General features: G+C 44.8%; 1 protein-coding gene across 1 annotated transcript in view; it reads left to right on the top strand.

The window, feature by feature from the left end:
* The window catches only part of CLNS1A (chloride nucleotide-sensitive channel 1A), a 193,342-nt gene extending 175,836 nt beyond the window's left edge, over nucleotides 1-17,506 (top strand). Inside the window, exon 7 of the mRNA XM_069639969.1 lies at nucleotides 16,998-17,506. The gene's annotated coding sequence lies outside the window, so the exon portion shown is untranslated. The remainder of the gene's footprint in view (nucleotides 1-16,997) is intronic.
* The last annotated feature ends 4,852 nt before the right edge of the window (nucleotides 17,507-22,358 follow it).

Here is a 22,358-nt window from a genome sequence, read left to right on the forward strand (position 1 = left end):
CAGTGACATACTGCTTCAGGTGCCGTCCCATGACTCTCCAGTAGGACGCCGCATTTCCAGCTTCACCCACGCATGGGAGGGAGGGAATCACCTCAGGCAGATGGGTGATGTCCACAGTAGCAGCCGGATACTGTATAGAACTGCTCCAACGACCCCACGACCACCCCTCACGACAGAAGATCCACTCAGAAGAACACCAGCATATCCTTCTTGAGGAGATAGCCACACTTCTAATAAAGAACGCCATCGAAATCGGCCCGGCCAACCAGATAAATAAAGGTATTTATTCCACTGACTTCCTTGTGCCAAAGAAAGATCTAACAATGCGCCCAGTATTAGATTTACGCCCTGCAAACAAATGTCAAGCCACACAAGATCTGCATGACTACGCTACAAGAGGTAATCCCTCTGCTAAAAAATGGATTACATGGCAACACTGGTTATGAAAGATGCTTATTTTCATATTTCGATGTTCCCAGCGCATAGAAGATTCTTGTGTTTCAAGATAACGAAGCACTACCAATTCAAGGTGCTGCCATTCGGAATAGCATCTGCTCCGAGGGTATTCACAAAGGTACTGGCGGTGGTGGCAGCACACCTGCGCAGCGAGGCAATCCCAGTGTACCCTTACCTGGATGACTTGCCTGCAAATTAGAGGAGACTCGCCTGTAATAAGCCAAACATTCAAAGAATTATAAACCTTCTCTTTCAATTGGGCTTCTCCATCGAGAAAAAAATCAAGCCTAGTGCCAAGAACAACCAAACAGTTCCCAGTAGCTGTCATAAACACAGAAGAGGGGTTGGTCTTTCCGTCAGAGGAAAGGGTCCAAAACATGTTATTGCAAATTTCTGCATTATCGGGCCGGCTGCCAGATAAGGGTGCGCAAAGCTTTGTGTTTGCTAGGCATGATGGCATCTTGCGTTTACCTGGTCCCACACGCACGCCTGCGCATGCAGGAGTGCTTGGTGAAACGGTGGTCTCAGGCAAGTGGTCAGTGGGACGATCTAGTGGTCGTTTCACCAACACTAGTACAAAATATTTGCTGGTGGACAAGAGAAAATCTTCTGAAGGGGAAACCCTTCCATGATCCGGAAGTACAAGCGATTGTCATGACAGACGCCTCACTCGCCGGGTGGGGGGCTCATTGCCTTCATCACACAGCTCGGGGTCTGTGGTCTCAGGCGGCTGCACAGAACCACATCAATCTGCTAAAACTACTGGCAGTATTCAAAGTCCTTCAGGCATTCGAGTTTCAACTAGCGAACCAATCTGTGCAAGTCCTGACAGACAGCACTACAGCAATGTTTTACATAACAAACGGGTGGGGCACACGTTCTCCAAATCTTTCCAAGCTAGCGCAACACATTTGGAGATGGGCACTGAAACGGAAAATATTTGTCGTCACAGCACGTTCCAGGGGAACTCCACTCTGGCAGACTCACTGAGCAGGGATCCCCTACCAGAGGAAGACGAATGGTGACTACACGCAGGGGTCGTAGAGCACCTTTTCTCTCAGTGTGGTTTCTCCACAATAGACTTGTTTGCTGCAAGTGAAAACAGTCAATGACCAGACTTCGCGTCTAGGTTCCCCCAGCCAGGCTCCCCCAGTCAGGCTCCAAGGGGGAACGCCCTATGGATGAACCGGTCAGGGAAATTTGCTTACGCTTCTCCCCTCCCCCAACACCTCTCATGATGAATGTGGTCAACAAGATCCACAAGGAACAAGTGACGCTCATCCTAGTTGCTCCTATGTGGGCAAGACAACCTTGGTATCCACATCTGCGCAAACTGGCGATGTGCAATCCCATCAAGCTCCCATGCCCGTACAATCTGCTCACTCAGCACAGGGGGGACTAACAGTGCAACCTCAATCAACTTGGCAGCATGGCTCCTGAAGTCAGAGTTTGGACATCTTAACCTACCAGAAGGAAGCAAGAAAGCTTAACACTAGACACTGTTATTTCGACAAGTGGAGATTTGTAATTTGGTGCCACTCTAAACAAATTAACCCCATATAATGTACTCCTTCCCACATTCTAACTTTTATGCTCCACTTGCTAGATTTGGGGTTAGTATTCAACTCTGTAAAGGTCCACCTGGCGGCCTTGTCAGCATATACCACCTCACACAATAAGGTCTCATGGTGCAAGGTACCCGTCATCAAAGCATTCATGGAGGGAGTAAAGAGACTCCACCCTCCAATTTCAAACCTGCCGCCAGAATGGGATCTCAATGTTGTACTTGCTAAGCTCATGGGGACCTCCTTTCGAGCCGATGCATACGCCTAGTCTTAAACACCTGATTTACAAAACTGCCTTCTTGGTGGCTATTACTTCCATAAGAATAGTTAGTGAAATACAAGCATTGTCAGTGCAGGATCATTTCTTTATCATACACAAGGTCAAGCTGGTTTTATGTACTCACCCTAGGCTCTCCCCTAAGTTCATCTCCAAGTTTCACGTAAACCAGTCTATTTCTTTCAGAACCCCACCAGCTACGCTGAGGTAAAACTCCACACACTATATGTGAGGAGGGCAGTCCTTTACTATTTAAACAAGACCAGACCGCTAAGAAAAACAGACGAACTGTCTCCATAGCACCAGGCAGAGAAGGAGACCGAGTTTCAAAAAATGCCATCTCCAGGTGGATAGTTAGGTGTATACAATTGTGTTTTTCCCTATCAAACAAAACGCTGCCTTTCACGCCCAGAGCTCACTCCACAAGGAGCACAGGAGCCACTCTGGCTTTCATTGCAAATGCTGTCTAGAGGGACATTTGCAAAGCAGCAACATGGAGTTCAGTACACACTTTCACACCGTTACTGCATTGACACTCATTCCAAGACAAATACACAGGTGGGACAAGCGGTTCTAAGACCCCTCTTTGCCCATGAACCTTCTCACATCCCACCACCTTCTCCTAACACTGCTCGCTAATCCATGCACAGCATGTGATCTAAGCAGATTCCACAAGTCTCAGCAGGGATACATTACTCACTGTAATCGTATTTCTGATGCTTGTATCTCCTTAGATTCACACGTGCCCACCCTTCCTCCCCTCAGAGATGCTTATGAGCTTGTCTGATATGCATCTGCTTGGATACGACTGTACTCGCACCACACTTCATGCTACCTCATGTCAGAAAAATAACAATCGGAGGGACCTCGACGTGTGAAGGACCATGGACATCACATTAGGGATAGTGTTACTGGCATGCCCTGTCGACTTCCCTTTTTGAGTTTCGAAAACAACTGTAATACTCTGCAGCTTCCACTAGATGTCAGCCTATGCACAGCATGTACATCTAAGCAGAACCAAGCATCAGAAATACCATTACGGCGAGTAATGTATCCCATATGAAGTACATATGTACTATAATTATTTTTTAGCCGGCAACCACAATTGGCATATACAAACCTGAGAGTCTACATAGCCAACTCAAACTACTGCCTGAGTTTGTCTATGGCTAGATATTAGTAAATCGCCATGCTTGTACTCTTGGGCAAGTAGATACCCTTTTGAGATGCCTCGCACACACTTCCTACATCCTGAGGTGACTTCAATTACTAGGACAAGGTTTGGCATTGATGTATCACTTTTTGTACTTCATGCAATTCTGAGGTTGTGGAAAAGGAAAGTTAGGGAAGGAAAAAGGCTAACCGGTTCTCAGAGCATGTGAATATTTTTCAATCTCCCAATGACGTCTACATCTGATCTTTCCCAGCAATACAAGTTACACTTATGCACCACCTGTGAGGGACAGTATGAACCAAAGTCAATGGGTTAGAGTCTGCAGGGAGCCAGGACAGCAAACGTCAATTTGAACAATGTTTAGGGAGCTGAGGCACTTCTTTAGATGGCACAAGTCTTGCACAGTGTTTTTAGAGTTTGTAGTAAAGGATTCCCTGTTGGGCCACAAGCTGTTAGGCTTGTGAAGGGCAGAGTTGAAATCAACTCTGCAAAAAGTGGCTACTACAAATATCCAGTGAGAACAAGCAAGCTACAGACGGAGGTAAGTGCCCCTTAGTCAAGACAGTACCTTAGGTTTGAAGAAGAGGATTCAGCTGGCTTCTGTTCTGGTTGCAGATCCTGGGTTCCTGTGCCTCAGTCGTGGGGACAAAAGGGAGGACGTCTGGAGGACTCCTGCACTGCAGTTTGAAGGTCGTCTGTTCTACGGCCCCTCTTCCGATCAGCTGCACTTCGCGTTTTAAGCTACCAGACAATAGCACCACCACGGTTCTTGGACACTTGATAGACTTCTCTTGCGTCTGGGGTCCAGCACTCTGAGGTGGGTCAGGCTTGGATCGTCCTCCTTCGGGGGGGTCCTAAGGATCTTCCTGGAGCTCCGGTCCGGCTTAAAGACTATGCACTTGATTCTGGGTATCCTGACCCATGGCACTCGGTTCCAGCAGCAGCAAAGAAGTACATCCAGCAGGGAAAGGTCTTCCAGCACAGTTCGTCTTTGGGTCAGTTGGTCCCACCAACCCAAGGGAAGAAGTTGTCCGTTCAGGGCTTCCCTAGTCTATTCGGAATTTGGAGCTTCAGCACTGCAGCAGGGCTTCACTGGGCAGTTCAACGGTCCAGGAGGGTTCAGCAAGCTTCTCTTCCAGTTTCCTTCGTTTGATGTTTCATCCAGACTCTGCCTTCTGTTCAAGGGACCTGGCCTTTTATGCAGGTTTCTCCAATTCATGCCCAGCCTAGCTGCCAATCATCACACAGCACGGTGGCTGTCCTGCAAGGACATTCAGCCAATCAGCATTAGGTGCATTCAGATAACCAAGGAGATTAAGGACAGGGAGTTTCGAGCATTTCCGTCCGTCCCTCCCTCCCTCGCTTGCTGCCCTGCCAGACACACTGGAACCAGAGGCGGGGGGTTGCAGTACTGAAGCCCACCAAAGGCAAAACTAACAAAAAGGTTAAACCTGGAACAAAAGTTCTTACTTACCTTGATGTACTAATCTGAAAAGTATATGTATTGTCTTTCTTTCCTTAGAAACTGTTTCGCCATTCTAACAGAAAATAGATAAAAGGGTATATTACTTGCCTGTGATTTGGTTGTGCCTCTTCCCAAAAGTAATGCTATTGGTTTCACTTCATAATTCCTGTTAGGATAATTGTATGATGTTCACCAGCTTGCTCCCTGATTCATGGAATTATTTGCGTGTAAAACACACATTTGTGCGCCATTCTTTTATTTGTTTAATCCACAAAAGATTTTTACAAAATGAAGCTGAAACATATTTCTCGAAGTATTTGTCTTACACATTTGTCTCTTGAGCATTTTTCTTCTGAAGAAAAGGAAATGTTCAGAGCATGATTGTGCATTTTGAATTTTTTTTTGTCTTTTTTTAAAAAAAAAATTGTCGGCTAATTCCGCTGTAGCAGGTTATTTACAATGTACTGTACGTGGCAATTTGCCAACTGGATCTGTCGCCCCCCATCAACCTGTACCGCCATGTCTCTTCATTCCATTGAGTATCGTAGTCGCACAAATAGTTTAGATACGAGATCTGATCTGGTGGGTTCCTGAAAGTGAAGTCAACAAATGCTGTATAGACTCTTTGACCTGTACCGGTTGGTTTTGACAGCAACGGCAAGTAGATGTCTGGGAGAGTCCCCTAATATGTAGAATTTCATTTTGTTGCAAGCAAGTGGAGTCTGGCTCTTAACATTTAAAGATGCCGTGATTTAATTTTATTATGAAGTTTTGCAGCTCGTTTAATTTTTTGTTGTTGTACGGAAGATGAGTGGTCAATTTGTCTTTTGCCGCCATTGTTATTGCCCAATCTAGTTATTTAATTTTCTGTAGGACCTTCTGTGGGTTCTGAATGAGTTTGTTGTCTTCACTGCCAACTGAATCCAATAACATTTCATTTTCTTTTTCCATTCGGTGAGTAGGTTGCATTTGTCCTTTTGCAGTTCTTAATCATTTTGTATATTTGATTACTGTTTGTTCTGCATTTGCTATATAGCATTAGTGAATTGCAGCTAACAGTACATTGAAGGGACATTAGACTCAGTTCACGTCTGATAACTACTCCAGATGTTGACCTTGGTAGGCCTAGAACGGATCTCCAGAATGCGGCTTCTAGTTTGGTTAGATTTCACTTGGGATAGTTGGTATTCCTTCGGCCCCATATGTCACAGAGGGGACTACCTTCATTTTATGGAAGTTCAGTGTTGGTATCAGTGAATATCGGCCACTTTTTCTATCAATCACTTTAGCCTGAGCTGCAAGCATTTTGATTTTTCCATGTGTTTTCTTGCATTGTTTCACATTTGGAGCTGTCCAAGGTAACTCCCAGGTATTTGAAACATTGGACTGTCTCTATTTGGGCTTCTGCCATGTACCAGTTGTTCGTATCGTATCTTCTGCTGGCTTTTTGCAGGATCATAACTTTTTGTTTTTCCTTTGTTGACCTCTAGTTTTTTCTTGTATACAGAAGCAGGTTGTTCATTTGCCGCTGAAGTCCGATAGGTGTCTGGTCCAACAATGTTAGATTGTCCGCGTATAACAGCCGCCAGACCGTTCTTCCTCCGATTTTTGGTGGAAATGCTCGTACATCCGCTTCTGTGCTTTGGAAATCGCCTATGTACGCCAGGAAGAGCGATGATGCTAGAGGACACCCTTGCTTAACCCCACGTTTGGTTGGGATCTCTGCTGATAAGTCCCCCTGTCGATTTAATCTTAATCTCACTGTTGTTTTGGAATGTAGGGCGTGAATTGGCGGTAAAATTTCTGGTGGACACTTCAATCAGAGTTTCTTCCAAAGGAGATGTCTTTCTACCCGATCGAATGCCTGGGTAAAATCGATAAACACAGCATATAGCTGCAGTCCGTATTGTAGTGCTTTGCTCTTCAAAATACTAAATATAAGGATGTTTCCTGCGGTCCCCGCATTTTTTTTTTTTTAAGCCAGCTTGTAAATGGTCGTTGCAGGTTGCAGATGCTGCCCAAGATTGACATTTTTTTCTTCAGTAGTGCCCCAAAAACTTTACCAATGGCATCAAGCAATGCTATTGGGGAGAGGTTTTGGGGGTCGCTCTTCTCTTTTTTTTGTAAATTGGTATCACAATCGCAGATTAGACTGAGTAGGGCTGCCCATTCAATGGAGTGAGATTTTAACTCTTAAGTTTGTAATTTCATCGGGCCCCGCAGCCCTGGAATTGAGTTTTCTGATTGCGTCTGCTATATCTTCTCTGTTGTCAAGCTTGATCTAATCGGAGCTGTTTAAGTTTACGTCCTCTTCATGTTCGTCATGGACGGATTGAAACAAACTTTTAAAATGTGTTTCCCACGTATGTTGCCCAATAGTCTGTATTCGATCTGCCAATAGTGTGTCAATGGATCTCAACAAGGACCAGAATTCTCTGGAGTTGTGTGTGCTTATGGCTTTGGCAATGGCTTCCGCGTCCTGTTGGTAGAGCTTTGCCCGATGGAATTTAACCCATGCCTTGTAGGTTCTTGTAACCCCTTTGATTTTTTTTGTTTGTTTTGCTTTTGACATTTGGCAGGGTCCCTGCCTGTTAGGGAGAATTCTCATTTTATGGCTAATTTCCCTTACCTAATCCTCTATCCTGATAGCCTGGACGGTCTCCCGCCAAGATGACCACTCCACTGTGTGAGTGACAGCTAGGCTGTATGAATAGGGATCTTTTTGCATAAAAGCAGGGTCCTGAGGACGAAGAGCAAGACGTCGCCACTGGAACGAAGAAGCCGAATAGGAGAGAAGCCAAAGACATCTGCTCGACTGAACCACCGGTGAAGCCCTGCTGCATCATTTCACCACTTTGCTCCACACGACGAGCGAAGATCTTCACCTGCAAAAGCCTTCTTCCCTTGAGCTGGTGGGGCCAACCAGTTTGCCAATCGCCTTCCCGGACCTTCCTTGGTCGAATCTCCCGCACCCTGTACTCGGAGGCCAGATAGCCAGGCTCCAGTCCACCCAAACCGCGATTTAAAGGAGCGTACCTTTTATTCGTCGGGCAGCACCGCGGCTGGTTTCATCCCTGGATAGTGCAGTAACTCGAACCTTATTCCACGACGAGAGCCTCTCTTCCTCTGCTGGATCACCCGAACTGCAGGAACTACCGCCACCGCAGGAGCCTCTTCTTCATTTAAAGGTACATTGTTCCGCCAGGCCGCCCTTACCTAATCCTTTACCTACCTGTTGGGTTGGCCGCCCCTCTCAACATTCTTTTCAACTTCTGCAACCACCTTTTCAAATTCGTTAACCAAAGACTTGACTGCAGTTACAAGAACATTTTGCTCCTTGCCCTGTACCACCGACTCTGGCACAGGCCTACTGAGACTGGTCACATTTGTTAGATCTGCTTTCTTTAGATTGGTTCTCACTGAGAACTGTGTTGGCACACCTATTTCTTTAACTACCCTTTCCTTCCCATTCTTAAACATTGTGAAATGCCATTTTGCTCAGTTTTCATTTTTATGTATTGCCTATACTGATGTACTGTCTTGCTGAACTGGTCCACAAACTGATGGGAAGTGTTGCTAGGGTGTATAAGAAACTATTTCTAGATAACTTGTGTTTTCCCTCCCTTGTGGGGAATTGTTAGAGAATCCCTTGTGTGTAGTTGTCACTGTGCCGTTTTGCTCAGTTTTCACTCTGGTTCACTTGGTCTACAATTCAAATTGGGAGTGTGTATATTTTTCCTTTGACTTAATTTAACCTGCTTGATGACTGTGATGCATGTGTTTTAGAAGTGTATAAAATATATAACTACTTTTTAATACAAAGCTTTGGTCAGTGTTTCCTTGTGCCATAGTCGTGTAGGCCTGTTGTGTAAACCCTGAATACTGCTCATCTCCCTCTTGAGATAAGTATGACTGCTCAGCTACAGCTACCAACTAAATCTTTGTGGTACAGACGGATACCAAAGGGGATTTATTGCTCTCACCTGTAGTCCTAATCCTGTGTAGTGCTCCCTAAGGGAACTGCACAGGATTCTGCCTAACACTGCCATTCTCTTGTCTTTTCTGAATTCTCACCGCTTCTCCACGAGTTCTCTATTGTAGGAGTGATTTCTCAGTATGTGAGAATGCTTTTTGTTTGCCGATTGGTGTTTGTACCGGAGTAGTGGTTGGTAATCAAATGATTTTGTTTCCTCAGTTTGCCGAGGAGACTGATACTTTATGGTCAATTCTTTAATGGCATTTGCAGTAAGTTTGATTCGGGAGTCTGGTATATTGGTCTCAATTTGCATTTCCATTCTTTCATTTTTCTTACAGGGGATGTTCCATATAATTTCCAGGAGATTACGATCGCTGGCGGTTGTTCATAGTACTTTGAACGCGCTGGTCATCTGTAACAGGGGTTTAGAAACAAAGATGTAATCAATTGTGGCCTGTGACTCAGCGCGTTCCCAAAAGAATACTTTCATCAAATTAAAATCCAACGAAATATATTCATTGTAAGCCTTTTCCATCGAAATGCACTTTGAATAATTTTCGTTGGATTTTGCATTGACTTCTTAGAAATAAAGGGTTAGGGTTTGGGTTAGGGTTATGGTTGCAATGGTTAGGGTTTGTGTATGGGTTGGGGTTGCTAGGGTTTGGGTTAGGGTTAGGGTTGCAATGGTTAGGGTTTGTGTTTGGGTTGCAAGGGTTTGTGTTTGGGTTAGGGTTGCGAGGCTTTGGGTTGGTGGGGTTGCGAGGCTTTGGGTTGGTGGGGTTGCGAGGGTTTGGGTTGGTGGGGTTGCATGGGTTTGGGTTGGTGGCTTTGCGAACCGCCCCCCCCCCCCCAATTAAAAAATACAATTTAAAAAATGCATTTGGCATACAGGATTACTGGGGGTGTCTCTGGCACTGTCCAGTGCTGAAATTACTCGCTGATGCATCAAAAAAGCCAAGCCGGAGGTCTAAGCTTCCCCTACATCGCAGCCAAGACCTGGAACGCTCTTCCTGCAGACATTAGAGCGGAAAACTCACTCCCTGTTTTTCGCAAGAAACTGAAAACCTCATTCCTTGCAAAATAATAGGAAACTTTCAGGAATCCTTGTAAATATACTGCTCTGCTAATGTGTACATGTCATGTATGTAAATATTGTTTCCTACGTAACAAAGACATTGTCTGTAACAAGTGCCACGATGCCCACGGGCTGACGTGCGCTCTACAAATCTGAATAAATAATAAATAAATGCTGACTTGTCAGCGAGTAATTTCAGAACTGGACAGTGCCAAGTCAACAGAAAAGTGTATTTACCCTTCTATGCTTCATCGAAATGCTATTCATTTCGATGGACCAGTTTCAATGGATATGCACTTTGCAATAGGAAAGATAGCATTTAGATGGATTTATTTTCGGTGGATTTAATTTTCGATGACACGTTTTAGATGGAAAGACCATAAACCCTTGATGGCATGAAGCCTGCACCTTGTCTGCCATAACACATCTACTGCCCCCACTCCAGATCTTTCCCATCTTCCCCGCAACTTCTCAGTACTTCCCCGGTCTGCTTCTACCAAGGCACCATACATTAATGAGATTACCCCCTTACCCCCTTAACGTCTTTGTGCAAGTCCAAGATTTTCTACCTAGGGTTTAGCTCTGGCTGTATCTTCTCCTTCCACCTGTCTGCCCCAATCACCCCCTTCAATTGTAGAAAAGAAAACCGACGGGGATTCTGGTCCCAGGGCTTCCTCTAGCTCCCCTATGGAAATAAACTGCCCATTCCTCCACGTTGACCCACTCGCCTCAAACCAGGTCTGGAATCTTTCTAGATTTGTGATAAATTCCCTCACTCCAGGAGCCCCAAATGTGGCTTGGTGGAGAGGGCCAAGTAGTCACTTGCCTCATATCCAACCCCCTAGACAATACTTTCCAAAAAGTACCCAATATTGGGAGATCCCTTATCCTCTGAGGGATCCCCTCCCGCAGTGCCCAAAGCCACTCCCCCACAGTACCTGGATGAAGAAAATAGTTATCCATGACCCCCGCCCCATTCCCTCAGGTGTGGCATCACCACTCTGATCTGTGCGGCTTTATAGTACAACTGGAGGTCCTTCGGGAGCACTATCACATAATATGCCATCCTTGCTTTTCCCCTGGCCATAAGAACTTACAAAGACACCCCTTCACTTCTCTGAACATGGAGTCGAGGACATCTACTGGAAGGACCTGAAATAAGTATAACAACCTCCAGAGGAGGTTCATCTTTAAGGCATTTAAACAGCCCATCCAAGACATAGTTAGCTTGTTCCACTTGGTCATGCCCCCCCTATAACCGTTCCAAGAGGGGTGGGTAGTTGGCCACTATGGCCATTCCAAATCCCTTTTAAGGTTAACCCCCAAGTACTGCAATTCTCCCTGCCAGCTCCATCCCTATTTGGCTAAACCTGAGCCTGTCCTCTTGCATCAATCGGCCAAGCGGAAAAAAATTGACTTCCCCTTATCAACCTTGAATCCTGAGTAAACCCCAAATTGCTCTAATAACTGTCACTGCCTGGACTGAGAGCAACGTGTTCCAGATATGTAAAAGGATATCCTCTGCATACAGATCTAATTTATATTCTCGCTCACCCATTCTTATGCCCTCCACCCAAGTGTCTGACCTCAACTTCTGGGCCAATTGCTCAAGCGATAGGGTGAAAAGAAGCGGGGAAAGGGGACAACCATGTCTCATGCCCCTGGCTAGATCAAACCATCTAGACAACCTCCCATTCACCGCTACCCATGCCCTGGGGCCCGAGTATAGAGCCAAAATTCCCCTGGGAATCTTAGGAACCAGTCTGAATTTGCACAACACTGCCACCAGGAAGGCCCAATCAACTCTATTGAATGCCTTCTCTGCATCGATCGACAATAGCATTGGATCGTCACCCTTACTTCATGCCCAATCAATTAGCTGAAACATTTTTTTCATCGTATCCGCCCCCTGCCATCCTCTTATAAATCTCACTTGGTCTGAATGTACCAGTCTAGGCAAATGCCCTTCCAGGCGGATCGCCATAATACGTGTGAAGATCTTGGCGTCAACTTTGAGGGAAATAGGTCTATATGAACCACATAGTGAGGGATCCTTGCCCTCTTTAGGTATCACCAAGATGAGAGCCTTTACAAAATACCCTGGAGCCTGCCAAGACGTCAAAATATGGTTGAACAGTTTCACCATATGTGGCATCAGCACTGTTGCAAAAGTTCTGTAGAAGCCCGACGTGTACCCATCCTTTCCCAGGCCCTTCCCCAATTGTAGGCGTCCCACAGCATTCACTACCTCTTCCCTCCCGCGTTCTAGGGCCAGCCATAGAGGTGGAAACCCCATCAAGGTAAGCCCTACTCCCTCTAGTATCGACCTCCCCCTTTTCGGCATACAGGTTCTAGTAAAAGGAGACAAGCCTGACCGCTGCCGCCTCAGCATTTGCCGTCACATTCCCACCAGATCCTTTCACTGATGTTACCCATCTGTCAGCTCTCTGTCCCCGAAGGCAGGCCGCCAACCTTACATTGGCTTTATCTCCTTTCTCATAGTACCTCTGCTGTAAAAACTGAAGCTTCCTCACAATCACGCCCACTTTCAACAGTCGCATTCCCCCCCACCCCCCCCCACTTATTACCCTTAACTTATTCCATCAATTCCCCAACCCCTTCCGTTGAGGTCCGAATTCTCCTGTCCGGTGTTCCAATCGACCTCCGCAATCCGTTTTTGAAAATGGTCCTTTCCCCTCTTACGCTTGTGGGTGAGAATCTCTCCACTCATCCCTCATATCCCGGAACTCGAGGCAGGCCTGCAGCCCCCTCCACCGCCTGCCTGCCCTAGGGTCCCCCCTGCCAACCTCTCCAGGGATCATCTATCCAACAGGGGGGCCAGCTCGCCCCCAAAGATCAGGTAGCCCTTACTAGCACCAATCACTTTGCTCAACATTGCCTTAACGAACTGCATTTGGCCCTGATTAGGGGCATAGATCGTCACAAGTTGGCTGTACACCCAACAAAAGAAAGCCCAGAGACCATGAGAGCTCTACCATCTTCACTTTTCCATATCTTGGTCTGCTCCAATTGAATTCTCTTATGTTATCGGTACTTGTATAGCGCACCGTCACCAACGGAATTAGTCCTCAGGCACTCTGGCGGATCTGTAAACAGGAAGGGTGGGGGTAGAGTTAGTCGGGAGGAGGGGAGAAGGAGAGTGGGAGTGGTGTGCTGTTGGCAGCTTCAGCTCGGTTGACAGAGTGCTGGGCTTTGGTGCTAGTATCGGATCGGATGAAGGCCTCGAGTGCTGTGGGTGAAGTTTGTGTTGATGCAGTGTGGTAAAGTGCGTGCGGATTGCTGGACGAGAGATGGTTGTGTGGTTTTGCGTGGGTTTAAGTAAGCAGAAGATTGAGGGTTGGGTAAGTGGGGTCTGTATCCAGGTTTAGGTACTTACGTTTCCGTTCGAGTTGTATACCTGTGGGTTCGGATGTTGCTGGTTCCTGGTGGCCGACTCGATTTGGTGGTGTTGCGCTGGTTCAACTGTGTCCTTATTGAGTATAGTATGGATTGGTGGGTTTGTCTGAACCTAATCTTCAGTCGTGGGACTGGGTGGGTGATATCTATTCTTAGGTGATCTAGTGTGACCCTGGTCAGTTAAGGCTTTGAGTGGTTCAGGGTTGCGGTCATGTTGAAGTGTTGTCCTAGTGGATCTGTCTTGGTGAGCGTGTGTATTCAGATGTTCGTATCCTTCTGTTGTGACTGATTCTTTGATTTCCGCGGGGTGAACATCCTTGAGACTGTTTAGTTGTAGTTTGTGTGGTGGGGCATTGTGCTTCCTGCTTTGTATTATGAAGGAGAATCCCTACCCCACCTTTCCTAAGACCAATATGACTGCCCAATAAAACCCACACGGGGATACGCTGTACTATTTTACCTTAAAGTTACTGGTTGCTCCTTTTAAAAAGTATATACGTTGGTTTACTTACTTTGAATAGTGTTTCACTCTTTTTAAAAGTAATAGTGTTGGTACTGTTTAATTATTCTTAACTGAATGAGTATAAAAGTTTACCAGTAGGGTTTACCTAACTTGAATAAGTGTCTGTGCTTCTTAAAGGTTACCTTTTGGGGTTTGCTTTCCCTGATCTGCTTCAGTGCATTTCAAAAACAGTCTCGTCTTTGAGTTGCTTGTAGCACTCTGAAAAGTATATTGGTCCTTACTGATCCTGAACTGCTTATTGCCTTCAAACGTCTGCTTAAGAGTTCTTACCAACCATCGAATTGTATTCTAAACTTCTGAAAGCGTTATACGTTTATAGACCAATATGTAGGCTATACTAACCTTGAATAGCTGTTGACCTTCTTAAACTGTAACATGGGTTGTGCTTTCCCTGAATTGCTTTAGTGCACTTCTAAAATTTTCACTACGTTCTTATTTGTCTGTGAGTAGCCTAAGGCCCCTCTAGAAAGTTACTCCCTCTGAACTGTGTACTTGAAAGTAACATTGGTGGTGTAACTGTATCCATTCATACTAGAACAAAGTTACATATGTTGCAAGATATACTTGTAACAGTGTTGGTCTAATTAAGTGATAATGTAATTGAATATCATTATGTTCTGGCCAGTAGTGTCTGCTGCCCTTGAATTACTTCCAGTATTCCAAAAGTGTAACTACTTCGGTTTTAATCCCCAAGAATAGCTTAATGCCATTCTGAATGTGTTACATTAGGTTGGAATCACTTTGACTGCTTATTGTATAAGTTTATACTTTGCTTTGTATAACATAGATATTGGGGTGTTTTTATGATTTGTGTTTGACATGTGATAGTACTTGCCTTTCCCAAGAATTATCTTGGCCTTCCATGAAAGCATTATTTTTACAATACATAGTTTTTCAGTGTTTCTTTGGACGATATGTATGCTATGATTTCTTTGTACCAAGCTACAGCCCACTCTCCCTCCTAAAATAAGCCTGGCTGCTCTGTCTGCGCTACCAAATGTTCTCAGGTGGTACAGCCTTATACTAAGAGGAGTTTTGTACTGCCTCAGAAAAGGTTTTATGAAACCCTTAGTTGGAGTTTAGAAAAACTGTCCTACATACCCCAGCACTTTTTTCTGGACCTGGGTATTTTTGGTCTGTTCCCCTGAGTGAGTGGGAACCTTTTTCCTCTCATTCTTTTACCCCATCTTTTGGAGTACTTTGTATTTCTTTTTTGTAACCCTCTCTTGGAGAAATGCTTTCCTCCCAAGTTCCATGACCTCAGTCATTTGATTTTGCTACACACATCCCACTGTGCAGTGTGGCTGAGCGCCCCTTCGGCATCCCTTTTTTATTTTCTGTCATTTTTCGTTGCGAGAACTAATGTTCCCAAGGGCAGGGGGATATTTGGTATCTTTCCTAACTTTTATTTTATATTGTGAGCTAGGCACACACCACCTTATGTGGAGTGCGGAGGGGTTGCACAGTATCCCCTTTCTCACTTCTCCTGTAACTTTTTCGTTAGTGACAGGCAAATCTGAATGGCTGGTGGCAGTGCTTTTATCCTGCCTACATTTGTGTATTTCTTACATCCAGGCTGTTCTCAAGAATCGAGGAAGAAGGGCAGCAGCCACTTCCAGATGACCAATGAAGCCCTCTTGAGTAACTACTGTTGCTGGACCCCCCCCCCCCCCCCTTTCTTCCAACCGTCAGGAGGACTCCGAAGAGAACAACTCTACCCTTTAGACTGGTGGGACCAATCGGTCTTGAGACAACCTGCATTCTGAGACATTCCACAACGAGCTGCAAACCGCCAGTACCCTGGGACCTGCGACTATCGTGCAGTGCATTGCCTTCTGAAGATAGAATTGTCCCAAAACTATGGTGGACTCCTTCTGGTCCTCCAGAGGCAAGATTCCACTCCTTGAAGTCCCCTCATCAGAGTGCTGGACTGAGAAAGCGAGGCGATTCGAACAGACAACAACCGTTCATCTGGTATCCTGAAAAGGACGTCAAAACTACAGCCATGAGAAGAACTGAAGAATCCTTTGCTGGTAGCCTCTTCCCTCGACTGCTGCTGCAACAGCCACTCGTCTGCCTGACTGAGAATCCGGTGACCGGGTCTGCTGCTGTTGTAACATGAAGGCATCATGCTGCAACCTCTTCTTCACTCATAAGGTACTGTGGGGCTTAAGGTAAAACTTCCATAGAGCTGAATTGTCGCTCCTGTGTTGCTGGAGTGCTGATTCGTATGTTTGGGAGTTGGCCCATACAGGTTCGCCCAGGCCTAATGCCAGAGTGCCTTCAGGGACCTTTCTGCAAAGTTCCTGGCCCTTTTTTCAACCACAACTGTTACTTGCTTGCAACAGCTGACTTTCACAGGAGGTTTTTAACTTTCTACAGCTCTCGCATGTTTTGCCCTCCAAACCGACAGACATTTTTGGGGGGGACCTCTAAAGTGTTAGGCCTCAGTGAAATTGTTGCCAAAAATAGACTTGCTTTGTGTTGATTTTCATTTATCTTACCTAAAACAGTGATTCCCAAAGTATTTTACTTCACTTTGAATTGCATACTGCCGTTCTAAAAAGCTGGTTTACTTATGTTCTAAAAAGTGGTTTACTTACTGTGCGGGTTGGTTCTCCTGATTGTGTGCTATAGACTTACCTTTTAACTTTATTTTAGGGTACGTTTAAAATAAACCATTTTTTAAAATATAACTCTTAGTGTGTCAATGTTTGTTTGTGCCTATGTGGATACTCTTAAGTTCTTTGTACCACATACAGCCCTTTGCACTCTCCTAAAATAAGCCTAGCGGCTCAGCCATTGCTGCCAACATAATTGTCTGGTTGAGCTCTATAGTAAAGGTTTGAGCCCTGTGTCCGAAGTGTGTCTTCTGTAACCCTACCTAAGGTGGACTTTTGTTAAACTGCCTAACAAACACATATTTGTAAATGATTTGGCTTCCCAACATGTTTTGCAAAACGCTCCAATAACTCTTATTTCTGTGTTGCAATTGCCTGAAAAAACTATTCACATATTTAAACAATATCAAAATATTACACTTCTCATTTTTTTTTCTTCTCCTTTCAGGTTGTATTCGTAGCACTTAAAAGGATGAGACTGAAGATATCCATCTCACATTCCAGAATTATTTGTTTTTAAAATGTAAAGCATGCATCCTCAATTTCATAAATGCATTTCAATACTGCATTGAGTTTAATTTACCATGACAAAGTCTGTTTTTGATGCAGCACACGTTCTGATCATGGCTGGATTTGTTTCTCCAAAGTGCTCTCAATTTATTTCAGAACCCCAACACAAATTGCAGACAGACTAAATTCTAGATTGTATAAAATATTACATATTTTTGTAACTTCTGGTAAGCATTCACAATACGTGAAGCTATGCAGTTGAAAATTGAATATCAACATGCCTTTTAGGAGAATGTTTAATTCAAAACCACTTAAGGCAGTAACATTATTTAATACCTTTGCAAACAGTGCAAAAGAAACTGGATTAACACCCTTAAGTGCTGAACATGAACTGTTGTCTGTGTAATCTCTTAACACTTGTTAAATAAATCCAATTTTTGTATCTTAGACCTTTCTTTTAGCTACACCTTTTTCTTTAGTGTTATTTGAAATAAAAATGGTTAATATTGAAGGTTCTATTTTCATATTCAGGTGTGACTAAGTGAGATTCTCTTGTTTAATACGCCTAACACCAAAAGTAAATCCCCCTGCAAATATATATAGCGCATACACAACTCATTATTGCTCCTTAAGATAAATTGGAAACTTCTCGAAGACATAACTAGATGGCGCATGGCCTGACTGTTAGGGGAGTTTTCCTAAAGTCCTACTGGAAATAAGACTTTACTAAGCATCCCAGTGGTTTGTAGATCCCCCGCCCACCCCCAACTCTTAGTATCAGTCTGTACTAAGTCAGGACCTTGGTAGAGTGGCAGAGCAGTCAGGCTTATAAAGAGGAAGATGTGGGCTGTAGGGAAGTACACTGAATCTAGGTAGATGGGGCACATCAAAGAAGCACTTAAACTTTTAAGTTATATAAAAGTATATATTATATTTACACCAGAATTATTTTAAATACGTTAGACGTTTATACTAGAACACTTAGGAATACGTGATAATACACTTCAATGGGCACTTTCACTTTTGTGTTTGTTCGAGGTTACGTTTGTAGCAACATTAGAAAGGGAAAAGACAATGTTATTGTATTATGGGTTATTGCGCACTCATGAAGTTTTCGTTTTATGCAGTAATGCATTTACTCTGCAGACACATATAGTAAAGTCAATTAAAGGGAGGAAATTGGTTAGTGTAACATGAGCTTGGTTCAAGGTTCTAGAGCTGGTTTCTTCGCATAGTAATTCTTTAAGTCCCAAACCGCAACCCTAGCTAAAGGCAGTTCGGGGAGGCCTTGAATTGACAACCAGCAAATTATGAAGAGTTTGATGCTGTTTATGATGCTCTGTTATGTTGCAGCTCTGGACTCGACCTCCGGATTCCTTGGTCTGATGACTGAAGGCAGGACAATGGACGGGCTCTTTGCAGCAGTCTCAAGGGTGGACCTGTAGCACGACTTTCAGCCACTTCTTGGTTCACTCTGTGGTTTTGGTGCCTTTCTGCAGCAGCAACAAAGGACATGGATTGCCCGGTCAATCTTCTTCGCTTCCTGGAGTCCCACGCTCTGATGAGGTCTGGGCGAGTTTCATCAGATCTCTGGAGTGTCCTTGCGGGTTCAGCAAAGATTTGGACGGATTCTGCCTTTCCACAACGATGCACTCAAAATGGGTAGCAGGTCTCCTAACTCCCAAGACCTCGGGAGATGGCTTGTTTCAGAGTTGTTCGGACTGGTTGTTCCCACCAGCCAAAGGGAAGAAGTCCTCTTTGGAGCTCCTTTGTCGCAGTGAAAATGGGGTCAGGACAGCAGTGTTCGATTCACGGTCTCGCAAAGGGTCTGTGCTAGTCGTCTTTGGTTACTTCAGCTTCCAGTGGTAGACTTGCTTTTCACTCCAGAAGCCTCCCCTTTTATACAGTTCCAGCACACACTCCTCTGCAAACTCGCTCAGCATTTTACAGAAAGGGGTGTTTGGCTGTCCAATCCAGCCAGGCCGCCTGTGGGAGCTGGGCCTATTCAGGCACTCTGGCAGACAAAGGAAAGGGGGGATGGAAAATTCCTTCCCTACTTCCTGCCTGCCCAGACACTCTGGGAGCCTAGGTGGGGACACCCAAGGGTTCCTGCCAAAGGCAGAACGTGCACACAGGCCTCCCCCACCCAGAATGGTAGAAGAGCTGCCAAAGAACAACCACGCTAGTAATGGTGAAAATAGGAGGGTCCCAAGTTGGTACTTGGGGGCCTCTATTGTGCACTACCAAGGCTACGGACATAGCCTGCGGTACCAAAGAATACACAATAGTTAGAACACGTCCACTGCCACCAGCCATTACTAGGCGATTGTCTGACTAACAAGTCACAGGAGTAGAGGGAAGGGGATAATGGGTACCCCTTTGGCACTCCACTGAAGGTAGTGTTCCAGTCTCTCAGATTTGAGTTTTGGGAGAGATACTAAATATCTCTATCTGTGAGAACTGTAGTTACTTGGGAATATGAAAAACGTGTCTTAAAGGAGGACCCTAAGGAACTGTGTGCTGCAGTAGTAAAAAACAATGCCTTTAAGTGCTATGGAGCAGAACGACTCCGTAGTATAGGTAGAATACAAAGAATAGAGTCCACAAGAATGAATGAGTGGGAAAAGGCTACACTCATTCAGGATTGAAAGAAAAAGGTCCAGAAGTACAGCAGATGTGGCTCTCACTAGGAGAGGGGATGAAGCATAAAAATGATAAATTGCCCAAACACTGACTTGGGAATCTTAAATCCGGCAATGCAACATATAGTTAAAATGTGTTTAGTAAAAGAATAAAGTGTATATGTGTTGGAATTATGGATTTTGCTCTGGGTTATACATTATGTAAGTCTTTACAGAGACTTATAGCCCTAGAATAAAGTGTCATGATGCAAGATGTCACGTAGTGGCTCATCTTGCTTGTGTTGTGCTTACTGGTTGGGCATTTTGGGGTACACTTGTGGCTACAGACAGAACCAGAAAATTGAACTATAAAAGATACTGTAACTTCAAAAATATACTGGAGTGCCATGTGCACATGTCGATATGTGCATGTCTAGTCTCCTCATGCAGACCCAACTGTTGCAAAGGGAAGAGTTGGGAATCCCCTTAACCAACGTTCCCGAACCTAGTGTTCCTGCTGAATCCTTTTGTTTTGTCTCCTGTGGAAGTTTCTGCCTCGGAAGATTTTTTTCATTGCGTTTTTAACTAAAGAACTTTTGGCAGCATAAATAGCTGCATAAACCATGTCCTGGGCATTTTCATTTTGTGGTTTGTTTCTAAGGTTAAACAGTTTTTGAAAATTGTCTTCGACATGGGGTCATCCATAATCTAATGCCTATCACGTCAATCCACCTCCAAAAACCATGCCAAGAGTAGACTGCATCCTCAGTTTGTTTCTGTCATTGGCTTTGGCCATGGAAACATGGATGAGGAAATCTTGCAAGATGTTTTCCTAGAACCACAGTTTAGAGTTAATGACAATCAATCCCCAAATAGGTTGTAGGAATTCTTGGTTTATAACTGACTCTTCCATGGGCAAACATAACAGATGGGTTAAGGCTATACTTTCAAGAGGGAAGCAGTTTGGATAAAAGCTACATATATTAAGCCAAAAGGTAATGATTTATGTAGATGCATACCTTTTTTATATAGAAATGAGGCTTGGCCACCCCTGGGGAAAACGTGCTATAACTTTTGGGCACATCTTTAGTGAGGTCCTGCAAAGGGGGCTGTGGGCTAGAAATAGGTTGGTGACCCATGAGGGAAGAGGCATAAAGGTTGTACTTGGTGTACTGACTTTCACTCTAGCACACACCCCATTAGATGAAGGACAGGGAGATGAATCCCCTCAAGTCATGGTCTCCTGTTGAAGCCAGTTGGGCCTTTTGAGAAAGTACCTCTAGTACCATGGGTTGACATTACCCTATGCTCCATATACCTTGCTTTGGATTAGTCGAGCCCTTGCATGCTATTGGTCCACAAGAGCCTTTTGGGATTATTTATTCATCTCCATAAGTGCTTGTGAGCAGTTATGCTCTTGGAATCCAATTCTAATGGTGATCTGTGCCTGCCTTACTATGTATTGACCTTTCTGCTTCTATGCATTTGGCCAATGAATAGTTAGTTGAAGTCTGGTGCTACCAACTAACCATTTGTCCAGGGGGTATAACTAAACCGTTCTGACCCTCTGTGGTGACTTGTTAACCACAACCAGTTGCCCAGAGGATCTCTGACCTGATGGCCAAGAAAGTGAAAGCTTGCTTTGCAAGGATTTTCCCCTGTAGAGTGGGGACAGTGTCTGATGGCCTTGAAAGGGAGACACACTCGGTCCTTAACATAAGTGATTCTTGCAGCATGCAACTCTTGCAGGCAAGGCATGTTGCATGGCTCCGACTCCACTGCTCCTGCAGAGTCTTCTACTTCCGTTCTTGTGTGAGTAGAATAGACTCCAGGGTCGGACTATAGCAGCGGGGTGGCAGACATGTCTTCGACTATGCTAAGGGCTGTAGGCAACGCCTCTGCCGCAGGCGCACACTGCTGAAGGGGCTGCTTTTTCGGGGCTCGTGACTGAGCGGTATGTCGAGTTAAAAAAAAAACTACCAAAAAAAACTACCAATCCTGACATGTGGGTAGCGGATGCTAGGGACTGGGTTCGTCCAGCCTTTACACAAAATCCCTCCCCAAGGCAGGCACGCGATTTCCTCAGAGATTCAGTATCTGAAGTACATGGCGACCCTCTAGATTATGCTCCATGAACCCACCAAAAAGACTTAAGGTAAATCTAAGATGGAGCTGCCTGCCACTGATGCTTTTGACCTTTTTAATAGATCTAGTTGAGTAATAAACTAATGGTGAGCCTTCAACTACATTCGTTATAAATACATTGTTTGGGGAAATGGCACAGACAAGCACACTCTCAGGAACTGAACTTCACTGGCACCCTGTGAGAACCTGTTAGGTTTTAGGCTCTGTTAGTCTATTGACCCATTCACAAGACTGTGGCGGAATTTCTGCAATCAAAACGAACCCCCTACAGACCTTGTCGAGCTCTTTGCTCCTCTGGCCTCTTTGCTCTGTATTCCACGATTTCTTCGCACCATCCTGCAGTTTCTCTTTCCGTAAGCGCCTTAAGACTTTCTGTTTTAAGTATTCAGAGTGGCCTCTCCTTCTCTCTAGCGCCTTGATTGGTTTTGTTTGCGCTCTACCAAACATCAATACAATAAAAATAAAGGGAATCCCCAATCTTTGACGATGGACAAACCCAAGCAGGGAATAATCAGTCTTGGGAGCCCCTCCCT

This window comes from Ambystoma mexicanum, chromosome 7q (assembly GCF_040938575.1).
Source record: "Ambystoma mexicanum isolate Mex_15411 chromosome 7q, UKY_AmexF1_1, whole genome shotgun sequence".
Taxonomy (NCBI): domain Eukaryota; kingdom Metazoa; phylum Chordata; class Amphibia; order Caudata; family Ambystomatidae; genus Ambystoma; species Ambystoma mexicanum.